General features: G+C 36.9%; 1 protein-coding gene across 7 annotated transcripts in view; it reads left to right on the top strand.

The window, feature by feature from the left end:
• TET2 (tet methylcytosine dioxygenase 2) overlaps positions 1-26,966 on the top strand; it is a 133,635-nt gene that overhangs the window by 42,644 nt on the left and 64,025 nt on the right. For all 7 annotated transcript variants that reach the window (XR_012331922.1, XR_012331923.1, XM_033856808.2 and 4 more), the window contains exon 2: positions 2,439-2,584. The gene's annotated coding sequence lies outside the window, so the exon portion shown is untranslated. The remainder of the gene's footprint in view (positions 1-2,438; positions 2,585-26,966) is intronic.

Raw genomic sequence — 26,966 nt, 5'->3', positions numbered from 1 at the left:
GGTCTGGAAAAATTGGAACTCTCACACAGTTGCTGATAGGAATGTAAAATGGCACAGAGACTTTGTAAAAACAGTTTGGCAGTCTTCAAAAGGTTAAACATAGAATTATCATATGACCTTGCAATTCTACTCCTAGGAATTTTCCTCCCAAGAGAATTGAAAACATATGTCCATATAAAAACTTATAAACAAGGAACACACATGTTCAAAGCAGCATTATTTACAGTAGCCTTAAGGTGGAAGCAACCCATGTCTATCAACAGATAAATGGAAAACCAAAATGTGGTATATACATATAATGGAATACTCTTCTTCCTTAAAAAGGAAGGAAATTCTGACACATGTTACAACATGGGTGAATCTTGAAGACATTATGCTAGGTGAAATAAACCAGTCACAAAAGAACAAATATGATTCTGTATGAGCTACCTCGAATGTCAAATTCATAGAGACCAAAAGTAGAATTGTGTTTGCCAGGGGCTTGGGAGAGGGGAGAATGGGGAGTTGTTTACTGGGTATGGAGTTTTGTTTCAGAAAATGAAAAAGTTCTAGAGATGGTTGTGATGGTTGCACAACAGTGTGAATGTGCTTAATGCCACAGAGTTGTACATTTAAAATATGGTTAAATTAGTAAATTCTATGTTACACATATTTTACCACAATAGAAAAAGACTTGTAAATGAACGTTCATAGTAGCACTATTTATAATACCCAAAATGTAGAAATAACCCAAATATTTATCATGAATAGATAGAGTGTGGTACATCTATACAGTGGGATATTAGACATAAAAAGGAAGTACTGATACACACTAAGACATAGATGAACTTTGGAAACATTACGCTCAGTGAAAGAAATCAGAAACAAAAAGCCAAATTTTTCATGATTTAATATATCTGAAATATCCAGAAGAGGCGAATCCCTAGAGAGAGAAGGTCAATTAGGTAGAGGAGCGATGAATGAGGACTGGCTCCTAATGGGTACTGGAATTATTTCAGGAGTGATGAAATTGTTCTGGAATTTGATAGTGGCAGTAATGGCCCAACTTTTTGAATATACTGAACCCACAGAATTATATGCTTCAGAATGATGAATTCTATGGTATGTGAGTTATATCTCAATTTTTAAAAACCCTAAATCTTAATACATGACTTTTATGATGCCATGTTGCTAAAAAACAATGGCATGCCCCAGTCTCAGCATACTATTTCTAGCTATGTAACTGAGAAAATTAAGTGACCCCCCCCTTCTGACTCTGTAAAATAGGGATAATAATAATTACCTCTCCAGATGTTTGTGTTAAATGAGCTAACATATGTAGTGCTTTAGCATGGTGTCTGGCATTTACTAAGAACCCAGTAAATTTACTAAGACCTCTTGGGACATGAGCCTTCAGCAGCTTCCAATACTATTTCAGATACTATTTCCAGATATTTTGGAAAATGGCTCAACTCTTTTGTCATTTTACCAGTACTCTTTACATTCCAGGTCAAAACCGCCTCTCCAAATTCTCTTAATGCTCTTTATAGTAACCCTCCCATCAGAATGGGCTTTTTAGGTATCCTTCAGTTTACTTTGCATATTCTTGCAGCTGTGTCTTTTCTTGAAAACAGTGCTGTCTCTCTCTATGCCTCTCTCTTTCTCTGAATTTCATCCTGCCCTTAAAACTCAGAAGAAGCCTTTCCTCATGCATTAAACTTTTCCTCTTATTTCAAGATTTTCACTACATCTTTGACCAGTGAAGGCTTACTTTGGTTATATTTTTAAAGTATTTATCTTCTTATGTGATCTTTTGAAAGTATGTGTCCAGGTAAATTAAAGCCCCTGAGCACAGGGTCACATGTTATAATGCTTTACCTTTCCGACAGCACTTAACACATTGTCTTGATGTGGTATATTCGGAATAGACATTTGCTATTTATGAGTTAAGTTAGTGCTACATCTCAACAAGTAGAAGGAGTTACGCTAATGATTCTCTATCCTGGCTGCACCTTAGAAACACCTGGGGAGCAAGGCTTCATATTAGGCCAACAAATCAGAATCTCTGAGCGTGAGGCCTCAACTTTACACCCAAGGTGATAACTATAACCAAGGCTGAGAACTATTATATTCAACAGATGAAGTAATACAAGCCAGTGGGTCTCAAACCTAATTGATTATCACAATCAAGATGTGATCACAAACTGATGTGAGCAGAGATGCTTTGGATATTGCAAACTGCTCTACAACTATTAGACAAATACTGTGGTGCAGTTGGGACTTTCATTGATTTGAGAAAGATCCTCCAGCCCCGTATTTTTCACAGCCAATGGCATAGTGGAAATATCCAATTATAGGCACCTGAAACCTTTAAATGCTACGCAATAGCTTTCATACCAGATGTACATGCTGTGTTCCTTTTTGCTAACTTAAAAATATTCAAACTGTATCTTTTCCAGGCTGGCCACCATTCAGCAGCAGACCCTCTCAAGATTGTCTACTTGCCCTCGCTCCTGTTGAGTTACCACGGGTGGAAGCAGGAGATGGGCTCCGCAGCAGCCAACAGGCCATGACCCAGGAGGCGCAGTGAGGGATAGAGCTGCTGGTAAGACACTGGGGACAGTGGGTGCTTGTTTGCGAGTGTAAGTTTGTTCTCAGTTTAATGGTCAATCTCTCTTACAACCTCCAACGCTAAGTTACTCTGTACTCTCTCAGATACCTCTATTATCTGTGCTTAGTATGCATGGCTTAGATTTTAAGGTCTATGAATCCCCTAAAGTTGTGTGCTGACTTTTAAGTACTGATACATACTTTTTTTTTTCCTCTGAAGAAAAGGTAGATTTTCATCAGATTCTTAATGTTTGCTAGTTTAATAAAAGAGAGATAAGAGCCATTCAAATATAATAATAAGCATGGAGGAAGGTGCTATCTCTAACCACTTGTCACAGTATTTCTCTTCTCCATTCTTACATCACCTATGGCCACTTTGTCTCAGTCTTGTTGAGGACCCAAAAAAAGTGCTATTCTGTGGTTATTTGCTGGTCTGAAAGTGAGTACCTCTTGAACCTAGGCAGCTGGGTTTCATGACAGTTTGACTTCGTAGAACGAACAGAGAACTAAAGTTTAGAACGACAGATCTCAGGAGAGCCTATGTGATTTTTTTCACGTGATTTTTCTGAAAATACAAATAGAGGTACTGAGAGAAAGACACTTTTTTCATTATGTTCTTATAGTTGATCTTAATAAAGATCAATTTGTTTTGCTAATGAGTGTCCCAACCTAAAGGGTTTCTTTGGTTTTTTTTAAGGGTTTTTTTTTTTATCACATCACTATCATTTATATAGACATATAGAAGTAGAGAACTGATGTATCTTTTTTCCCCAAAATATTTAAGATGAACACTAGAATGAATTCTACTATGTATACCTTTGCCTGTACTGTAAACCAGTTTAAATTGTGGATGCATTGTAGAAAAGAAAATGCACGTTAGCTAGAGAAAAGGAAGAATAAGGGTTTTTTTTTTTTTCCCATCTATAACTCTTTAGCAGATAATTTAGCTTTAGTTTCACTGAATCTTGTTTATACATTCAGCATAGCAGATCTTCTAAAAAGCCTGTGTAGCTGTAATCTCTTCCCTCACTCCAGATGCCTGAGGATATAAGTATCCGCTCTGCCACTTGATACTTCTTAGAGACTGACCTGGTGCTGAGAAATCCTTTCCAGTGTGTCCTCAGTTAAACTCCCATGATCCCTGGATGTTGCCATTTTCAAGACACAGGGCAAGTGCATCTGCCTAGATTACCTCTCTGCCCTGGGAATTTTAAGTCACTGTGTAAGGGAAAGAGATCTCAGCACAGTAGTAACTCTCAGAATGAAAATTTTCCCCTTACATGTTAATGTTTTTAGAGTAATCATTGTCACTGAAAATAGACTTCCTCTTTCCCCTCTCATGCTGGAAAATCTTAGGTAATTATGAATAAAGCATTCTTTGCTTTTCCCCTCCTGCCTTAGTGGTTGCTTTACCTCTCACTGTGGGGACTGTGGCTACTCATTCTGTACTTGGCCTTAACATGAGAACTGAGACGCATTTTTAAGATAGAATTGTTATCTCTTTAGTGAAGTCATAACATTAGTCAGAAGATTTTCTCTTCTTGGTGGTGAAGGGTGAGTAAGGAAGAGTAAAAGTTTAGGGAAAAGTATAAGATAAATTACTAACAAGAAAAGAGAACAGGAAATTAAAATATCAGCTGTTATTAAAAAAAAAAAAAGATTTTCAAGTGACTACCGAAGGAGTTCTTCCCTCATATCCAAAAAAGAATCTAATTTTGTATTTAGTTTTTTACAGTTGGATAAGCTCAGCCAGGGACTTATTTTCAGTACTAAATACGCCGGGGGCTCATTTTTAATAATGTCTATTAGCTGTGTGTTCTTGGGAACAGTATTTAACCTCTTTAAGCCTTGTTTTATTTGGCAAGGAGGAAAATATGTCAGAGTTAAATACTAATGGAATTATGTAATGTTATATGGATAATGCGTTCAGGGCCTAGCACATAATAAGTTCTCAATTTTATATTAGCCTTTGTTTATTATTATTAATCACTGTTACTAATCTTGCTTTTCGTTTTTTAATAATGAATTCATTCCAAAAGTATTTCTTGACCACCTGTCAACTACCAGGCACTCTTTAGGAACTGGGGTGCATTAATGAGGAAAACAAAGTCTCTCTTATTTATAGAGTGGGAGACAGACATAAATAAAAGTGCATAGTAGGTAGAATACCAAGAAGTGCTAAGCATAAAACTTTTGGTGGAAAAAGGAAATTGGAGGCATGGTGAGTTAGTAATTGAAGATAGAGTAGTCAGAAAAGACCTCAGGGTAAAATTATTTTTTAAGTAAAAACATGAAAAAGGAATACACGCATACCATAAAGTTACACGGGGGAAGAGCATTTCAGGTAGATGAGAAATATACTACAAAGCCCTAGAGTAGTTTTTTCAGAGTGATTCAAAGAGAATCAGAACATCGTGTACAGCTTGATCACGTATCACCAATAAACATTTACCCAGGTACCCAAGTGAGTGATACAGATAAGAACTTTGGAAGTTCAAAGAATGGCAAGGCCCATCTAGACTAAAACAGGTAGAGAAAACTTCATGAAGGAAGGGGGCAGCTTGTGGATCTTGAAGGAGAGGAAGAATTTGGATAGTTGGTAAAAGGGTACAAACCTTCAGTTATAAGATGAATAAAGTCTGAAAATCTAATATATAACATGATGACTATAGTTGACAATACTGTGTTGTATAGTTAAAATTTGCCAAGAGAGCACAACCTAAATGTTCTCACCAAAAAACAAAACCAAAACAATTTAACAAAAAAAAACCTAAATGTGTCAAGTGATGGATGCAGTAATTAACTTGATGGGGGGAATTCTTTCACAGTGTATATATCAAATCATCATATTGTATACCTTATATAGTTTTATTTGTCGTTATACCTCAGTGAAGCTGAAAGAAAAAAAAAAACTCCAAAGAAAAAGTTCTAAAGTTATTTTTATAGAGTTCACAATCATGTAGCCTCACACCATCAGCCATAAAACAAATAAACAATAAGGAATGACATCCCAGTGACAGAAGTGGAGGAGAAACAGCATGAGATAGAATAAAATAAGGATGTTGGCTTTAAGGGCAGGGGGTGCACTAGGAAAGGGGCGAGGGCAGGCAACCTTGTACAGAGTTGGCAAGTAGTGGGAAAGGAGATGGAAAAGTAGGTGAGGTCAATTTTTATAAAACCCTAAAGCCAGTCTAAAGATTATTACATGCCATTGTACACATATTGAGGAACAACTGGAGGACGTAAGTAACGAGGTTAATTCGGGTCTCTAGCGATATTATTATTTTGACAAGTTGAGAAGAGTAGGGAGATGGTGGAAGTTGTTGGAGGAATTTCGGAGTGAGGTTGAGAACATGGATTATGATAATAAAGATAAGGCAGAAAAGAGAAGAGAGATTTGATATGTTTTAAAGAAAAATGATGATTTAACTGCTAATAGCACATAGGAGATTAAGAAGAAATGTCAGATTTTTCAAGTTTTAAATTGACCAATGAAGTGTTGGCATTATAGGAGATTATAGGAAATAGGGTACCCAGAAATGATACATGACTTCCCTAAGTTCATGTCATTAGTTATTGGCAGAACCTGGACTAGCTCCACGTCTCCATATTGACAGCTCCCCATCCCCTGCTCCCCATGCCATCTGTAGGAAATATTACTGATTTGTATTTTGCCAGATTGCTTGGGGAGAATAGAGTTAGAAGTTTTGGATTTGCCCATTCACACTGTCTTATAGCCATTTTTCTAATTAATGTGGACATTTTTACCCTCTCTCATGAAACAGATCTAAGTTGTTTAGAAAGGGTCAAAGAAGCATTGGTAAAACTGGAAGAGGGTCATTCTATATGCTTAGATTCTCCCACCTATAGTGATTATTGATGTTTCCTGATTTTTTTTTTTTTTTTTTTTTTTTTTTTTTGCGGTACGCGGGCCTCTCACTGTTGTGGCCTCTCCCATTGTGGAGCGCAGGCTCAGCGACCATGGCTCACGGGCCCAGCCGCTCCGTGGCACGTGGGATCTTCCCGGACCGGGGCACAAACCCGTGTTTCCTGCATCGGCAGGCGAACTCTCAACCACTGTGCCACCAGGGAAGCCCAATGTTTCCTGATTTTAAATGTCATCTTTCTGTCTCTTCAGTAGTTTGAGATGGAACAGTTATTTCTATCATTGTACCTATTTTCTGTTTATTTTTCAGAAGGAAAATGCCTTTTGCCTTCTCAAATTTAAATCACCACCTACATTTTAAAATTAAGACTTCAATTATCCTTTCCTTATAGGCCAGTCTTATAAACTGAAATCCATCGTCATTGTTCTAACAAGCCTGATTAATTTATCCTTTGAGTCATAAGACTTTAAACAAAAAAAAGACCCTAGAGATCATCCAAGGCAGTGCTCTTCAAACTGCACCCTTCAAACTATTATTTTTTCTACCCATCTATTTGTTATTAAATATTTTCTTATTTTTAATAAAATGTAATTTTCTAAATTATTAGAAGTATACTTAAAAGAGAAAATTTTAATAAAATGTCATTTTCTAAATTATTAGAAGTATACTTAAAAGAGAAAATTTTATTTTTCTATTAACAACAGTGCTACAATTCTTTCTTTATACATTTCTTTACTCTCGCCATTATACATGCCTCATTATAATACAAGTCATGACTGAACCATGTGAAAGCAAAATCTTTGTTACCTGTGGTATCTTGTCTTATATGCATATAAGGCCCAGATTGGTCTCATGGTCTCTATGTCCCAAGAGAGTGAATTATAGAAGACTATTGACGTTCTCATGGGACTCTGCTGAGAACTTTGGCAGTCCCTAAATTCACAAATAACACTATTAACACTTTTGGCATCAGTGCCTGTCCACATATGACACATATTTGAGTTTGGAACGAGTCAGCCATGCTAAAATAGACTGCACCCTATGAAAGTTATTTTCACCATTCTTGTGTTTCGGTTTCCCTATCAAAAGGTGAAGCATCAGTTGCCTCTATTGATCTCATAGGATATTTTAAGCATAAATGAAAGAGTCTTGGTGAAAACACTTTGTGTTCTGAAAGAAAGTTGCAGTGCAGCTAAAGGCACTAGAAATGTTTACCCATTGTTACAGATGTTACTCTAACCAAACCTTTTCCTCAAAGTGTGAAATTAATTTGTTCTCTTGGCTTTTTTAATGTTGAAAAGATTAAGAGAACAAGTAATGGGTTTCTGGGAGAATCTATGATCGTATAGTTAATGTTGTATATGTGTATAACAATTTTGTAATTTTCAACCAAGAACACATACAGTCCTTGAATCTTAGTGGTGGTTTTAAAGGGACTTTATAAAGCAAAAACAAGGGACTTCTCTGGCAGTCCAGTGCTTAAGATTCTGCGCTTCCACTGCAGGGGACATGGGTTCAATCCCTGGTCAGGGAACTAAGATCCCACATGCCACGCAGTGCAGCCAAATAAATAAATAAATAAGTTAAATAAACAAACAAAAAACAACCTTGGCCATCTTTTCCAGATCTTGAATGCCTCCCCCACTTGCACATGTACACACCCATCTTTCCTTAAATTCTTCCAGCCAGCTTGCTTCTTACTTCATTGAGAACGTTGAACTTGTTGGACAGGAACTTCTACCACTTTCTTTTCCACCCACACCCCCAAATCCAGCTTGTCCACACCTCTACTTATTCTTACCACTCTTAATTTCCTTTCTGCATGAATTAATCATTTCCTAATTGTTCCCTCTGCTTCTGTTCTTTTATTCTTTTTTCCACCTGCTGGTCAATTTAAAGTGCTCTAGTGTGCTCATTCTTAAATGCAAATATAACCATGTATACTCCCTTCTTAATACCCTTTGATGGATACCTATTGTTGAACTTTGTTAAAGCAGTGGAAGCACCACCCCCTACCCCACCTTCCTTGCAAAGTTTTTACAATTAAAATGAAGTTCATCTGGTCAGTGCAGAAATGGATACAATGTGGGGACTCATAGGGCCACCTACCTACCCCCTTTTCAGCCAGTGTGGCCCTGAACAGCTCTGTGAACTCTTGCTATCTAAAGAACTCAGTTTGGAAAACCATTGACCTATAGGAAGTAGATCAAACTCTGTATTTAATATTCCTGATCTGGCTCTTGATTACTCTTCAACCTCCTTGTCACCATATTGACTGTCCCTCAGATTGTGTGGTATAATTCTTCCTAACTATAGGCCTTGAACATAACATTGTATTTCACACATTCAAGTCTTTGTACTTGTTCCTCTCCTGGTTAAATGTCCTTTTGCCATAGAGCCCCAGCTCAGGTTTCTCATCAGCAAAACCTCATATTTGTGGCATTTATTGTCCCTCAAACATCACACTTTCTGTAGTCCTGTGTGCCTGTCTTCTCTGAAATCCCTAGGACAAAGGCTGTATCTTATCTTCCATTCCTAACATCTTGCACAGTGTTTGGTTACATAGTAGGCACTTAATCACACTCTTCAAAAGAAGGAATTCACTTTGTGATCATATCTTCTGTTCTTCCTTGTCCCCTCTGGCTCCTTCTTAAAATAGATTCAGCACCTGCCCATTAAGTGGGGGTGGGGTGTGAGAGGAACTGAGAGGGTAAGAAGTTGGAACTTACAGTGTCTAGACATGGTAATCTTGTATACAAAATTACCTTGTTTCAGAGCTTGAATCTCAGAGATACTCAGTTGTAGCTAACATTTGTAAAAGTAACATTTGATGCTTATATATTTTTTCCCTAAAGTGTCCTACCGAAAATAAATTGATTACAATTGGGATTTGTGCTTTTGTTGGCTGTTTTGGGAGACTTTAAGGATATTCTAATTCCAGTAGTATTGGTGAACATAAATGCTTCACTATAGGAAGAGAAATTTGAAAGCTGTTATGGATAATATATGGTGTCTATTGGGTGATAATTTTAATGAATAAACACACTCAAGACCTTGTTTGTTGAGACATGAATGCAGGAAATGTTTAGAAAATTCCAGAAAGTTTAGTTGACGATAGATTTTCTGACCTAGCAGTTTTTTGTTTTCTGTTTTTCACTCTCAGGTGAAAGGAGAAAGATTGGTCAGTGTACTTTAGAATGTAGGCCCTTGTGGGAAGCCATGTGTTTGGCAGTGCTGCCTAGGTGCCTTGCGATGTTATGAGGACATAGCTGGGAGTGTATGCAAGCTTACAGGGCTAAATCGATACGCTGGATCTCTAGAGAGCATTTCAGGAAAGACCTCTGAGCTCCAGGTTCCCTAACCAGACAGTGACGTGATTATTAAAATCCATAGCTTCAGAGGAGGGTAAATAAACTTCCCGCATCAAATGCAGGATTGAATACTTTGGAATTTTAAATGTATTTCATTTAGAACAAAAAAATGTTTAGCCTTTTGATATATATATTTCTTTGAAGTATAAAACCAGATGGTCTCAAAAAGATTTTTTTCCTTTATTCAGTTTCATACTATTTAAAAAAACATTTTAAAATTTGAAGTATAGTTGGGCTTCCCTGGTGGCGCAGTGGTTGAGAGTCCGCCTGCTGATGCAGGGGACACGGGTTCGTGCCCCGTCCAGGAAGATCCCACATGCCGCGGAGCAGCTGGGCCCGTGAGCCATGGCCGCTGAGCCTGCGCGTCCGGAGCCTGTGCTCCGCGATGGGAGAGGCCACAACAGTGAGAGGCCCACGTACCACAAAAAAAAAAAAAATTTGAAGTATAGTTAATTGATAATGTGTTAGTTTCAGGTGTACAGCAAAGTGATTCAGTTACACACACACACAAACACACAATATATATTATTTTTCAAATTCTTTTCCAGTATAGGTTATTAGAAGATATTGAATATAATCCCCTGTGCTATACAGTAGGTCCTTGTTTATTTTATATATAGTTGTGTATATCTGTTAATCCCAAATTTCTAACTTATCACCCCCCCTTCCCCTTTGGTAAGCATAAGTTTGTTTTCTATGTCTGTGAGTCTATTTCTGTTTTGTAAATAAGTTCATTTGTGTCATTTTTTTAGATTCCACAAGATATCACATATATTTGTCTTTCTCAATCTCTAGGTCCATCCATGTTGCTGCAAATGGCATTATTTCATTCCTTTTTTTTATACCTAAGTAGTATTCCATTGTATATATTGGGATAGCCAAAAAGTTTGTTGGGTTAGTGAATACAGTGTTCAGTAAAATTCTTGGTGAAAATGAAAAATGTGTCTTTTATTTTTACATAAAACCAAACGAACTCTTTGGCCAACCCAATATGTACCACATTTTCTTTATCCATTCATCTGTTGATGAATACTTAGGTTGCTTCCACATCTTGGCTATTGTAAATAGTGCTTCAATGAACATTAGGATGTGTTTATTTTTCTCTTTCTGACTTACTTCACTCTGTATGACAGACTCTACTCATATATATGGAATCTAAAAAAAATGGTTCTGATGAACCTAGGGGCAGGACAGAAATAAAGACACAGGTAGAGAATGGACCTGAGGACACGGGGAGGGGGAAGGGTAAGCTGGGACGAAGTGAAGGAGTAGCATTGACATATATACACTACCAAATGTAAAATAGATAGCTAGTGGGAAGCAGCTGCATAGCACAGGGAGATCAGCTTTATGACCACCTAGAGGGGTGGGATAGGGAGGGTGGGAGGGAGGCGCAAGAGGGAGGAGATATAGGGATATATGTATACACATAGCTGATTCACTTTGTTATACAGCAGAAACTGACACTACATTGTAAAGCAATTATACTCCAATAAAGATGTTAAAAAACAAACAAAACGATTGTTTTCCCATTTAAAAAAGAAAATGAACATTGGGATGCATGTATCTTGTAGAAGTAGAGTTTTCTCTGGATATATGCCCAGGATTGGGATTGCTGGTTTATATGGTAAAACCATTTTTAGCTTTAAGGAAGCTTCATACTGTTCTTCATAGTGGCTACACCAATTTATACTCCCACGAACAGTGTAGGAGGGTTCCCTTTTCTCCACACCCTCTCCAGCATTTATTATTTGTAGACTTTTTAATGATGGTCATTATGACTGATGTCAGGTGATACCTCATTGTAGTTTTGATTTGCATTTCTCTGATGATTAGTGATGTTGAGCATCTTTTCATGTGCCTCTTGGCCATCTGTATGTCTTCTTTGGAGAAATGTCTATTTAAGTCTTCTGCCCAGTTTTTAATTAATTAATTAATTTTTGATACTGAGCTGTATGAGCTATTTGTATATTTTGGAGGAAATTAATCCCTGTCAGTAACATTGTTTGCAAATATTTTCTCCCATTCCATAAGTTGTCTTTGATTTTTTTTAATATATTAAGCTGTATGAGCTGTTTGTATATTTTGGAAATTAGTCCATTGTCGGTAGCATCATTTGCAAATATCTTCTCCCATCTGTAGGTTGTCTTTTTGTTTTGTTGTTATATACGTTTTTAAAGTTAAGAGATAGGTGGGGTTTAATTTTTATTTTTTTTGTATTTTAGTTGTCCCTTTCCATTTTTTCAAAAGTTCTACCTTCTCAAAATGAGTCTTTTTAAGACATTTTAAAAATAGAAATTAGTATAATGATTATTCAGTTAGTAATTTTCCTGCAGTAGCAAGGGAGGAAAGCACATCTGAATGCCTAGTGCATAGTAAGTATTAAATAAATAATATGTTTTGATTGAGTGAAGGGGTTGTAATCCTATAGAAAAGAAGATAACTTAATATCAAAATATTTTTTAAAACTTAGTTTAAATTTTATTAATGCTGTAGAAGGTACTTCTCTTCATTAATATGTGTCATACAACTGGAATATATCATAAAATGCCTACTTCAAATGTTTATTGAGGGCTGTAATGAAAGCAGAAGGGGGAGATATGGGGAGAAAAGTGGCCAGGAGTTAAAAGGGGCAGTTTCCATATTTTATGAGAAAATAAATGTTTAGATAATTGCTATAACTGAAGAAAAGTTATATATTTTAAAACTTAAAAAAAAAATTATTCCCTTTTCATGCCGTGCTGGAATCTTCTTTACTACCTTTCTACAAAAGACTATTCTAGATTGGATTTTTCTAATAGGAATGCAGTAATTGAGTACATTTTTGGAATGTTCTGTTTCGTATTCTGTTAAGGTAAAATCAGCATTTGTTGAAGAATGTTGGATCCCTGTGTTATGTACTGGTCCTTTAAATATTAAAGTTTGGTGTTCGGTATTTTAAATAGTTGTGATCAGGTCATCATACGTCTCTCTCCTAGTTTTCTGGACACTTCACATCCATTAATATGGCCTCAAAGCACACTTGGCTTTCTTGCCACAAGGCCACACATTAAAGTTGCAGTGTAACTTGTCTTTTTTTTTTCACAGAAGCAGCTGATAAACCAAATCTCTTTCATCCTTACTTTGGGACTGTGATTTTCTAAATCAATGTTGAAAAATTTAACATTTAATTTAGTAAATTGCATCTTGTTATTTTTAGTCCCTCCTTTAAGCCTAGGCAAGTTTATGAAAATCTTTTTTCATTCTATTTATGTTTCTGCTTTCTCTTTCATTTTCTCTGTAACTTTTATAAGCATGACCTCTGTTTTCTTTGATATTACTGATTATAATGTTGATAAAATTTCTTTTTAAAAATTGGATGATCATTGAGAGAACAAGTCATATATATTTATGTGTGTGTGTGTATATATATATATTTTTTTAATAAGTTTATTTATTTAATTTATTTTTGGCCACATTGGGTCTTTGTTGCTACGTGCAAACTTTCTCTAGTTGGGCGAGCGGGGGCTACTCTTCATTGCAGTGCACGGGCTTCTCATTGCGGTAGCTTCCCGTTGCGGAGCACGGGCTCTAGGCGAATGGGCTTCAGTAGTTGTGGCCCACGGGCTCAGTAGTTGTGTTGCACGGGCTTTGTCGCTTCATGGCATGTGGTATCTTCCCAGACCAGTGATCGAACCTGTGTCCCCTACATTGGCAGGCAGATTCTTAACCACTGTACCACCAGGGAAGCCCCTATGTATATTTTTTAAGTCTTACCTAAAACTTAGAACAACTCTCATTTGTGATGTCCTTTATTTTCTCCGTTTTTAACTTTCTCCTCTGGAAAGTAGAGGCATTGTACATCTTACTTGATAGGAGAAAAGAATCTACTTTCATTACATAACACCATACTTTTAAAACTTTAAAAGCTAGCTTTTTATATTTACAACTGGTGGTATAATTAGATGATCCCCATGGACTGGAGGTTCTGGATCAAGATAGGCAGCTGAAGAAGATTAAGATTCACTCTACCCTCCTCCCCCAAAAGGGGAGGCAACTCTGAACTGGCAGGCCTTACTGGAATCATTTTAAGTGAGTTGGACACAGTGATGAACCATGAACTTAAGGGTGTATTAGAACAGTGGTCCCCAACCTTTTCGGTGCCAGGGACCAGTTTCGTGGAAGACAATTTTTCCACTGATGGGGTGGTGGCGGGTGGTTCAGGTGGTAATGCAAGTGATGGGGAGCGATGGGGAGCGGCAGATGATGAAGCTTTGCTCACTCGCCCACCGCTCACCTCCTGCTGTGCGGCCCGGGGATTGGGGACCCCATATTAGAAGGTAGGCTTGAACATGTAGAAGCAATTGTCTCACTCCTGAATTTGTGGTTACTTTTGCCTTTACTGAAGGAGAGAGAAAACACTTTCCTGTTGGTTCTGCAGATAATGTATTTATCATCTTTGACGCATTGGTAGACTGATTTTCCATTTAGCTAGTTTATCAGGTATAGCAGATAATACTCTTGATAATAGATCATTTAAACCCAAGGTGGTTTGGTTTAAGTCACATTAGAATACAAAGGTCAGAATGATAGCACAGTGGACATTGATATGAAAACCTGTGAATTTGTTTTTAGAGGACATCAGGAAAAAAAAGTAAGCTTTAAACTTCCACTGTTGTTTCTCTGAGCTTCAGTTCATCAGTTATTTCTATTTCGAAAATTCCTTCAAGAGTTTTATTTTGTGAATGTAGAAAAAGGTATATTAATTTAAAAGATCTGCTGTGTCTCTACTTGTTATATGTTCATTCAACCCCTAATTACCTTTCCACTTAATTCTCATTTCCTCCCTCCTACTCTTTAACCATTTTCCATTTTCCTCCCTGTCTGGACACACTGCTTCCTGCTGGTCAGTAGGTCAGAAACCATGTGTCTGATATGAATATAAATATGTAATACGTAGGTCATACTTTTCACCAAACTGAAAAGGAAGTTTGACTTTACTCAGTTGCTTATTTTTTGTTTTATGTTCAGGCTCTAAGTTTTATGTTCATGAGATAATTATAACTTGAGACACTTAATAATACTATGATTAAGATCTTTGTTGTTGAATCCTTCTACCCCAGGAGAGTGAGAAGAATTAAATTCTTCTTTAAATTCAATTATTTAGCTGAATCATTTAACTACTTGCAAATCAAGAGTTTAATTTAGAACATTATATTTGATATATTTTTAAAAGTTGGATGAACTGCCCTTGAAAATAAAATTATCTCTTCCTCAAAAAAGGCACCATTTTCCCTTCAAATATGTAATTGAGAAGAAATATTTTCCTATTGAAGTGGTCACACTTATACATCTTATTTGCCCTATTGTTTAATGTAAAGTATTCCCTAAAAATGTTATGGAAAGTCTTAATACTATATTTTCATTCATTGACAGTAAACAACACAATAGATATGAGGCAAAAAGGTGTTTTTTAAATGATAAATTGTGGGTGCATTGGTGCAATGCTTATTTTTGTTCCCATTGTAGTGCTCAGTAGCTTTTAGTAAATAAAATTATCAGTTGACAATATTTAAACCAGGCACTTAAAGTGAGGGTATTTCTTATTTGTGAGCTTTTTTTAAGAAGAACTTCATTTCCCTGAGAGGGTTTTAGAACTACTTACGGATTTTACAAAGCAAACTATAAAGCAATGGAAGGTCACCTCCAAGTTGGGGCTAGAGTTGAATTCCTGCCAATATAGTTAAATATGCTATCATTAACAGGGCATCTTCATCCAGAATCTATAGATTACCATCTCCTGCCCTCCAGATTTATGTGACCATAGAATTTACTGCATATTTTGTGAGATAACATCCACCCCCAACTTCTTTCTTCCTTGACCTTTTGTAAATGTCCAGTGAACTGGTTCCCTGACTCATAAATATAAATGAATAAGTCCCTACATAGCTATCTCTTCAAACTTCATTTTTACAGAAAGCTTGCAAAAACTGTGGCTACATAACATATATTAATCTTACTTAATGGATAGCTGATGCTAAAACTAATATGAAAATCAAATGATTAATTCTGTTTTCCTAGCCCTTGCCTTTGAGCAGCCTGAGTCTTCTGGGAGGCGAGGTGACTGCTTCAGCGTGGAGCGATGAATTACTTGGCACCGCTGCCTCTCAAGTTCTCTGAACACATAGTGGTTCTCTACCCACTGCTACAGACTACCTCTATAAAAAAAATCTGTAATTCGTACTTTGTTTTTTTAATCTTTTCCATAAACTACTATATTATTCTTAAAGAAATTACAGGATAGATTTTTAAATTACTCATTGTTTTCAGTTACCTTAGTATTTTTCTTCTCTGAAATTCTGGTTTTCTCAAAGGCAGTAGTTTTTTGGCCTCTTCTAAATAACATTTAATATTTTTAGTAACATCATAACTTTAATGAATGGCCACATTAAGCCCTTATTTTGAGCCATATTCTCTTACTTTTTATAACAAGGCTTGGGTTTTTATTATTATCATTTATAATTTATTGAAGAGTACTTTCTCTTTGGGGTCCACAGTTTTGTAATAGGGTTGCTGTCAACAAAGTAGCAGATACTAGGTTAACGCCATAAAGATTTTATTGTGAAGACATGGAACGGTTAACTATAGCAGGCAAAATGAAAATAGTAAATACAAACATTTTCTGAAACAAAACAGAACATGAGTAAGTAAAAGTATCAAATACAGTGGGATACCTGGCCAAGTATTTTTCAGTGTCTTAAGAAATGTAAGTGAAAACATTTGAATTTCATAGTCATCCATGTAAACTGAAAATGACCTAATGGAGTTTGAGCTCACGAAGTACTTGGACTTCCCTCTTATTCCTATCCTATTAGGATTCCTAACACTGTGCTTGGCACATGTTAGGTAATAAATGTTTGGTGGATGAATAATGATTATCATTGACTTATTAAATGAGGAGAGTTGGAAAAGTGCTATCTATCAATATCCAGTTAGTTACTTTGAAACATTTTATATAAGTTTAAGGGATAAAAATAGTGCCATATGATTATGCTATACTAAGTTAAGAACTACTTCCATTCTTACGTAGACCATATACATTCTTATTTGTCTTATATAATTTCACCAGAATACACAAAATAGCAGATTTGTTTGGGAGATGATTGTCCAGAAAGGAGTGGTAGGAGAGGGTTTTAGGCTTTGGATTTACTGGAAAATAATTGTATTTCCAGTTTTTAAAAATATCCTGAACAACACTGTGAACAGTTGGGAATTGAATGTGCTTGTGTCCGAGAAAGGCCATTTTCATCACAAAGAAGGGAGTGCCTGGCTTTGGGAAGCACATATACCTTAGCTCTTAATTACACTACTGATGGTGCTGAGCAGTAGGTAATACCAAAAAGAGTCAGAACCATGATTAAGAATGTTGAGGAAATGTCCTTGGCAAGATTTAACTTTTCGATATAATAAGGAATATACAACCTCTGTGAAGTCATCCCAACTCCTTGAGGTAAACTTAGCCCCTTTCTTTTCTGTGTCTCCAAAGCATGTTGCATATAATCTATTAGAAAACTAATCACACTGTTTCCTTAGGATGTTTAAAGAAACTCTCTTCCTCAGGGGTAAGAATCTTTTTTTTTTAAGTAGAGATAAATTTATTTATTTATTATTATTTTTTAATTTTAGAATTTTATTATTTTTTTTATACAGCAGGTTCTTATCGGTTATCCATTTTATACATGTTAGTGTATATATGTCAATCCCAGTCTCCCAATTCATCACACCACCCCCCTCACCCCGCCGCTTTCCCCTCTTGGTGTCCATATGTTTGTTCTCTACATCTGTGTCTATTTCTGCCCTGCAAACCGGTTCATCTGTACCATTTTTCTAGGTTCCACATATATGCGTTAATATACGATATTTATTTTTCTCTTTCTGACTTACTTCACTCTGTATGACAGTCTCTAGATCCATCCACGTCTCTACAAATGACCCAGTTTTGTTCCTTTTTATCGCTGAGTAATATTCCATTGTATATATGTACCACGTCTTCTTTATCCATTCGTCTGTCAGTGGATACTTAGGTTGCTTCCACATCTTGGCTATTATAAATAATGCTGCAATGAATATTGGAGTGCATGTATCTTTTCAAATTAGTTTTCTCTGGATATATGCCTGGGAGTGGGATTGCTGGTTCATATGGTAACGTATTTTAGCTTTTTAAGGAAGCTCCATACTGTTCTCCATAGTGGCTACACCAATTTACATTCTCACCAACTGTATAGGAGAGTTCCCTTTTTTCCACACCCTCTCCAGCATTTATTATTTGTAGACTTTTTAATGATGGTCATTCTAACTGATGTCAGGTGATACCTCATTGTAGTTTTGATTTGCATTGCTCTGATAATTAGTGATATTGAGCATCTTTTCATGTGCCTCTTGGCCATCTGTATGTCTTCTTTGGAGAAGTGTCTGTTTAGGTCTTCTGCCCAGCTTGTTTTTTGTTTTGTTTTGTTTTGTTTTTGCTTTTTTTTTTTTTTTTTTTTTTTTTTGCACGTGGGTCTCTCACTGCTGTGGCCTCTCCCGCTGCAGAGCACAGGCTCCGGACACACAGGCCCAGTGGCCATGGTTCATGGGCCCAGCCGCTCCGCGGCATGTGGGATCCTCCCAGACCGGGGCACGAACCCGTGTCCCCTGCATCGGCAGGCAGACTCTCAACCACTGCACCACCAGGGAAGCCCCCCAGCTTGTTTTTTAAATACTGAGCTGTATGAGTTTGTATCTTTTGGAGGAAATTAGTCCCTGTCAGTAACATCATTTGCAAATATTTTCTCCCATTCCCTAAGTTGTCTTTTAATTTTGCTTATGATTTCCTTTGCTGTGCAGAAGCTCTTAAGTTTAATTTGATCCCATTTGTTTATTTTTGCTTTTGTTTCCATTACTCTAGGAGACAGATCCAAAATAATATTGCTGTGATTTATAACAAAGTGTGTTCTGCCTTTGTTTTCCTCTAGAAGTTTTATAGTATCTGGTCTTACATTTAGGTCTTTAATCCATTTTGAGTTTGTTTTTGTATATGGTGTTAGAGAATGTTCTAATTTCATTCTTTTACATGTAGCTGTCCAGTTTCCACAGCACCATTTATTGAAGAGACTGTCTTTTCTCCATTGTATATTCTTGCCTCTTTTGTCACAGATTAATTGACCATAGATACGTGGGTTTGTTTCTGGACTTTTTATCCTGTTCCATTAATCTATGTCTGTTTTTGTGCCAGTACCATACTGTTTTGATTATTGTAGCTTTGTAGTATAATATGAAGTCTCGGAGCTTAATTCTGTTTTATATTTTGCTGTGGAATTATGTTACCTGGCATTATTTTTCTTAACTTCTTAATTTCCTTCTTAATTTCAGCCTGTTTTCTAATTTAATCATTAATCTGTTTCAAAGAGTACCTATGAAAACTTCCTTTGGCAGCACAAGGCACGTGAGGTCTAAGGTTAATTTCTAGAACACAAATGATTCTAGCAAATCATTTCTTTAAGCATGCTCTTCTTCTACTGTTGAGTAATATGCTTATTTTTTCTTTTAGTTGAAGTATATTTTTATAGGTACCATTCTGGATTTGTTTCCCCTATTTAGCTGATTCATCTGAATGATTCATCTGAATCAGCAGGGCTGATTCATCTACTACCACAAAAGTGTGATAGAATCTTCTTAGACTGTTTTAGTGGGACATTTAGAACATTATCATGGTAAAAGTTCTATTTGTTGAAAATATTGCTTAAGAGATCAGCTCCCTCCCTCCTATTCCCCTTTGTATCTGTCTTTCATTTGTCATGGCCACTAGTCCAGGTTCATAATTTGGGTTTGTCTGATTTTCTGTTTTGCAACTTCAGACAACTTGGAGAAGAGCTCTGTCTCTTTGGTACCTTCCTCCCCCAGTAAACCCTACCAGTTTAGGAAATTGAACACTCTTGCCAGGGTAAGCCCACTCTAAGTGAGGGGCTGGGTTAGAGAAGAGTCCTGCCACCCATAGGTGGTCTCTGTCTGGTGAGTTTGTACGTATTTCCTTTCTTCAACACTGCTGTCTTTGGCTGCTTTGTGTTTAAAGAAGACTTACCTGTTTCTCCAAAGCCTCCCTCACCTTTAGCTCTTCCTGCTATATATTAGGAGGGAAACTTTGGATGAAAAGAAACTTCCCTATATCAGGGTGAGCCGGCCACTTGAGTACATAACTGGGAGAGATACCACAGCACTGCTGTGTTTCTGTTTGAGTTTCCAGTTCCTTCTCAGCTATGGTACAGGGGTGGAGGGCTTCCATTGCAAAGTCTCCCTCTCTCCTGTTAGCCCTGACTACCACAACGCATGCCTCCAAGGAAGGGTTGTTGGGGCAGTTGGCTGGGGTTTTCTACATTCTACAGCTGGTTTAGGAAGAGGGGCTGTGATTAGACTCTTAGAGATGTCCTTTAATGTGGATTTGTCTGCATTTTAGCCAGAAATTCCTCAAAACTTCTGCCTATCAGCTGTCACTATTCCCTAGTGACTCTAGTGCTTATATAGGATATTATCCAAATTTTAAAAAAATTATTTCAGTCATTTAATGGGAAGAGGGCTTGGATATCTGCTCTTATGTTACCATTTCTACAAGTCCTCCAGCCTAATTTGTTCGTGAACATGATGAAAATTAGTTTCTTAAATGAATTTAATATTGGATGCTGCTTTCAAGGAAATTCAAAATAGAAAGCAAGCTTTCAAGAAGAGAGAATAAATTATCAGCCAGTCTCACAAGGATAAAAATAAGCCAAATTTTTTTGGAGTAATTTTTTTTTTTTAACATTTCCAATTCAAGTTGAACTCTTCAGATGAAACCAAAGAGCTAAACTCTAACTGATCAGGATCCTAAGCATTCGCTTATGAGAATCTATAAGCTCACTGGAAGTTTTCCATAAATTTTGCTAGAAAGAGGGGACCAAGTTGCTTTCTTAAGATCCTCAGTAGGATCTCAGTGCTTAGGAACTAATGTTGGAACGAATTTTCTTAAATACATAAGAAAATTAAGGCAAAAATTTACCATCTTATGAGTTTCTAGTTTTACTACATAAAAGGAGAGTGAAGAGCTGAAACTGGAGTGCAGAAAACTGGATTTGCTACCATTTGAAGTGTATCCAGAATAGCCATCAGATTTTAAACAAGATCCTGTATTGCATAGTTCTTTGGTATGCTGAAGAAGGAGGAGGGAGTTTTAAAAGACAAGTGGAGAGCACATTCACTTTGTTTTGGCCATGACTTCAGTTTCAGTGTCCATATTAAGGGAACATAAGAGGGAACTGAAATGGCTGGTCAAGATAGCAATACTGCATGTCTATGGTTTCTGAGGGCAAAAGAGCCCAGCTTTTTTTTTTCTGCTGTGGAAGGCAGCCTTTGTTAAGTTGTTAGGCATTAGCAGAATGAGTAAAGCTCCCTCTTCTAATGTATCAGAATATTTTCCTATGCTTTTTTGGTTTGGTGGGAACCGGTAGAACAATTTTCAGGAAAAATTAAACAAATCGTTCAATTTGTGAACAATCCAACTGGCCAGCATTGAGCAGGACTCTCCAGCATCTTCCTCTGAATTACATTTTGAGTCCTCTGAGGAATCAACTTCCCAAATTGGGAAACTCTGGTTTTCTCATTTATTTTTATTATCTAATTCTTTTTCTTGCCATTAAGTATAAGGGATACAGAGAGACTTGATTTATTTTTATGTGCAGCAATTTTAAAAAGCTGATTAGGGCATCTTTATTTAACCACTTAACCCTTTTATATTTCTTACATCTTTTCCAATCATAGAAAAGTTGCTGAGCAAGCCCAACTTTGTTTACTAGCTTATAGGATGACGAAAAGTAAAACAGGAGTGTGTAAAGGCACAATGGTGAGTAGATAGTGTTTCCAATTAATCTCAATGTTTGGGATTAATTTAGCATTAATTCTATTCTTTGGTGTCTTCCTGTTTTTTTGACATAGTGACCTGTCATAATGAAGAGGAAACAGCAGGAAACTTGGTACCAATTAAAACCAGTCTCCTTCCACCAAAGAACTGAACTGTCAGCAAATGTAATCTCAAATTCAAATAGTGATAAGTGTTTTAGGTGAACTAGAATAAAAGGACAAAGCTATTAAATTTCAACATCTAGTGGAAAACAATTAAAATGCATGCCAGTTTAATTAAGTTTGGTATTTAATACGTTACAACTTGCACAGCAGAAATACAAATAGATGCCTGATGCATGGTGTCTATGTTTGGGCGGAGGCCGCTTTCAGCAGAACTGAATACACTGGGATGAATGTCTGTGTGAATATTGTTTATGCATTCACCTTTGGCATTCATTCCAACTATGAGTTATCCCACAAGGGTGATTGTTTGTACCAATATAACTCCAAATTAATCTGAGTAGCAGTATTTGAAGTTTGAATTTGCTCTAGGATGAGTCAAGTGTAATAACAGGTTTCTGAATCAAAACAAGCCTTCAGCCTTGTCTGCGAGGAAATTTGAAATATCTGTCCTTACCCTAACTGAGCTGCTCTGAATGATCCTGGACACAGAACTCATTGCCTTTAGGTCTTTATGTTAAATAGTCAGCTGAACTGACTTTTAAACTTAGAGGTCTAAATCCTTTGTGCCCTTTGATACAGGTTCATGACTGAACTTTCTTTTAACTAAAATAGAATACATGCCAGGTTGGTTTGTCACAATGGGAACAGAATAGAAATCTGACAGCAGATGTCTCACATATGTTTTTGCATTTCTTAATGGAATTAAATACGTGATTTTACTCTTCCACAGTGAAGATATTTTATTAATAAAAGATGTCTTTAAGAAAATTGAGAAATCTTCAATGTGTAGCTATAAAATTACTATTTTAAACAGATGCAGAAAACTAAAGCGTTTATTTCTAATTATCTGGGAACACCAAGACGCTAATATTTTCCCCATGTGACATAAAATATTTAGTTATAGATATTTTACTGATATTTCAGTTTGGTTGGTTGGTTTGTTTATAGTGGAGCCTATCAAGAATAATCATATCTCTTCTATTTTCATTCAGTGAACAGGCAGTTTTTGAGTGCCTTCTGCATATCTGTGCTAGGCTTTCAGGTTGGGAGGGAACGGAGATAAGACATGGAATTTGCCCCTAGGGAGTCCAAAATAACTGAGTCAAAGAAGGACAAACCTTGTTAGTGATAACCAGAGGAGTCACCAAGGGAATTAAGGACTCCAAACCCCTACGTGAGGCCCTTGCACTTGTATCTAATGTGCTAAAATCCAAACAATTTATATTGTAGTCAAAGTAGTTTTTTTGAGGATTTGTGTGTGTGTGTGTGTGTGTGTGTGTGTGTGTGTGTGTTGGGACCTGGGTTGAAAATAAACATGTATGGGAAGAGATTTTAAACTTAATTTTTCCTCAATTGCTAATTCAATAACTAGGTGTTATTTTTTTGTCAGGTAGTATCCTATCTACACCTGACAGTACTTTTTCTCTTTATAGAGTACTGTGTGTTCTAGTTTTTAATGCATTTAGTCACTAAAATAAATTTCTGTGTTAAAAGGCCTAATTGCTAAATGAAAATATTAAGATTCCTATAAACCAGTAGGAGAGAGAATATGTATACACAGTCATTCACTCCACACATAACTGAGTGCCTACTTTCTGCCAGATATTGGGTTAAGTATTATGATTATGACTATGAAACCAGTAGACAGCTTCTTCTCTGCAAGAAGCTTAAGGCCTGGTGGAGGATGCAGAGAAGGAAATAGGCAGATACATAGTGTGTTAAGTGTTATGATGAGGAGAAATACAAGGTGTTCTTGGAACATCCTGGAGAGCATCTAGCACTCCCTTAGAAAGTCATTTAGTTTCCTAGAGGAAGTACTGTCTACACTAATATCTAAATGGAATAAATGAGGATTAATTTGTTCAGAATGGGAAGGGTGAAGAAGAAGGAGATGGGGAAGATTTGTTACGGTGAGAAGGACAAGACCACATGTGCAAAGGCACAGGGGCCAGAGAAGCTGCTGGGTTAAAGGAACTATAAATTATAAATACATCAATAAGAGGCTGGGGCAAATGGCCATGAGAGAAACGTTTAGAGAGAGGTCACAGCCAGATCCTGATAGCTTTAGGGTCATATTAAGGGGATTAAGGAGTATCAAGGCTAAGAGGATCTACTGAAGGATGGGAGTAAGTGGAGAAGCAATGGTGTTCAGCATTGGGCTTTAGTGTAGAGAATAGGCAAAAAGGGAAGACCAGAGGCAAGAAGGCCATTTAATGGCCTGTTGTAGTAATCCAGGAATGAGATGGTGACAGTAAGAGCCATGATAGTAAGAATGAGGATGTGGATAATCTATGGATTCCAGGGACAATGAGAAGGTTGAGACAATAATACTTCGTATTTGCTGGGATGTTTGTAAAAGGAAAGAAAGAATTGAACATCAGGGTTTCTTCTTAAGTAACTGGGTAGATGATATTACCACTCACTCTGATAGGAAATACATAAAAGAGAGGACAAATTTGGAGCAAACGACAATGAATTTGGTTTGGAGTATGTAGATGACTAGGAGACAATTGCAAATTTAAATTAGCAACTCTGCTGAGGACTAGAAGTAGAGATCTGAGATCGATCTGCAACTTGAGAGAATGGGAGTTAAATAGGTCACTCAGGAAATGGTTATGTCACTATCTTTCTGGCTGTCTCTTGGGTCATCTTGCTGTCTTTTCTTTCTCATTAGGATCTCTAAATTCTAAAGATTTCTCAGCCCCCATCTTAGGCCACCTTCTCTAACTGTACTCTCAAGATAATCTCATGGAGTCCTATGGCTTTAAATACCACTGATAGGCTGACACAGCTCAAAGTTAACTCCAGCTTAGACCTCTTACTTCTTGACTTTTATACCCAACTGCCTGCCTAGTATACCCATTTGAATGATAATATGCATTTCAAACTTAGCTTGTTCAAGACCGAACTCATAATTTTCCCATCAGTCTTGTTACTCCCATTCACCCCTGTCTCAGCAAATGGCACCATCATCAACCTTGTGGCTCAGAATAACACTCTAGGCATATCCTGGTTTCTTCTTCCGTTTTATTCATTCCCTCACATCTAATCCATCACCAGGAAGTTTCATTTCTGCCTCCAAAATGCATCCAGAATCCATTCACTTCTCTGTATGTCCACTGCTGTCACCCTAGTCCAGGATATCATATCCTTTCTTCCGGATTACTGCATTCTCCCAGCTTGATGCATCTACTCTTAATGCCTTCAATTCATTCTCCACAGACTACCAGAGTGATCTTTTAAAAGTCCAAATCAGAGTATGCAACCATTCTTCATATAATGCTCAGATGGCTTCCCATTGGATTTAAATAGTAATCTAAGTGCCTCACCCCTACCTGGCCTTTACATACCGCTAACCTCATCTTAAAACCTCTCTCTCTCTCTCTCTCTCTCTCTCTCTCTCTCTCTCTCTCTCTCTCCACCCCCCTCCCTCCCTCCCTCCCTCCCTCCCTCTCTCTCTCTCTCTCTCTCTCTCTCACCAACCAGACCAGATTCTCTGTTCTTTCTGTTCCTTCTGACTGGAACATTCTTCCCCCAACTTTTCCTGCCACTGGCTTTTTCATTCAGCTCAGATAGATGTCAACAACTCAGAGTCTTTCCCTAACTTCTCTATTAAATACTTCCATTTTAATCCCTCTCTATCCCGTCATTCAGATTTATTTCCTTCCTAGCATTTAGCAATCTACAATTGTTTTATTTGTTTACTTGTCTAAATAAACTTCACTAATGAGGAATCTAGACTATCTTGTTCATCCCTACATCCCTAGAACTCAGAGCAATACCTTGAATATAACTACCTGTTAAATAGAATGAATAAATATATGAATGAATGTTGAAGAAGTTCTAGACTAGAATTCCAAGGACATCAGCATTTAAGCAATAAGCAGAGGAAGAACAGCTTGATAGGACAGTGAGCAGGAGCAATGAGAGATAGACAGTAACTAAGGCGAGATGTCACTGAAGTGAGAGTGTCCTAATACAGATCTCAGGAAAAGAGAGTTCAGAAAAGGGCAGCTCTTCCGGCTGGAAGGGAACAGGAAAAGCTGTATGGAGGAAGTGAATTTTTATTGAACCTTGGCAGATAGGTAGGGAAATTTTGTAAGAAGGAGGTAATGGAGGCACAAAGGCAGAGAAGCAGAATATACATGCCTTGGTGGGGAACGGAAAGTCATCCCATTAGTCTTTCATATATCTATCTCACTTAATAGTTAGTAACTCTTTTAGTGTTAGTGTTGTCACTAGATTAAAAAACAAAGGCTCCATCAGAATCACACAGTAAGTGGAAGAATGAAGATTTAAATGTAGATCTACCTGACTGCAAAGCCTACTTTTTTATTCCAACTTATGTCATTGAGATTCTCTACAGGTACCTCATATTTACCCTGCAAATAGCAGTATGCCAGTGATGGAATAAGGTGTGAACAAGTAGGTGGCAGTGAAGACAGATACTCTTAACTTTGATTATTCCCATTATAGCCTCAAGAGAAATTGAGGCTGAGGAAAAAATTAACTACTCTCATTTTAGCACTTTTTCTGTCCCCCAAATAGGAGAAAATTTAAATGTTTGAACCATGCAGTTTCTATCTTGTCAGAGGGTTAACAAGTCCAGTTTATTCAAAATGAAGAGAACCTCTTCTTTATTCCCTATTGTTCTGTTTTGCAAAATGACCTGTACAGTTCACTTGAAGCCCCTCTCAGATTGAGAGGAACAGCAGACTTTCCAAAGGTTATATTTAATCACAAAACACTATTAAATGAATAAGCTTATGGTAGTTTCAAGTGTTGAATTATTTTTCTTGTGTATTCAAAATCAATTACTTCTAAAGATTGGCAACTTAGAATTTTATAGTGTATTGTTTATGTATGTGTACCTGTATTTGTAGGTATACATACACACCCCTCTGTATTTTGTTTTTTATTTTTCCAGTTTTGAGATATAACTGGCATACAACATTGTATAAATTTAATGTACACAACATAATGATTTGATATACGTATTTATTGCAAAATGATCACCACACTTCATTCAGTTAATATCCATCACCTC

Source organism: Tursiops truncatus, chromosome 5 (genome assembly GCF_011762595.2).
Source record: "Tursiops truncatus isolate mTurTru1 chromosome 5, mTurTru1.mat.Y, whole genome shotgun sequence".
Taxonomy (NCBI): domain Eukaryota; kingdom Metazoa; phylum Chordata; class Mammalia; order Artiodactyla; family Delphinidae; genus Tursiops; species Tursiops truncatus.
This window is presented reverse-complemented; position numbering and strand designations above follow the sequence as displayed.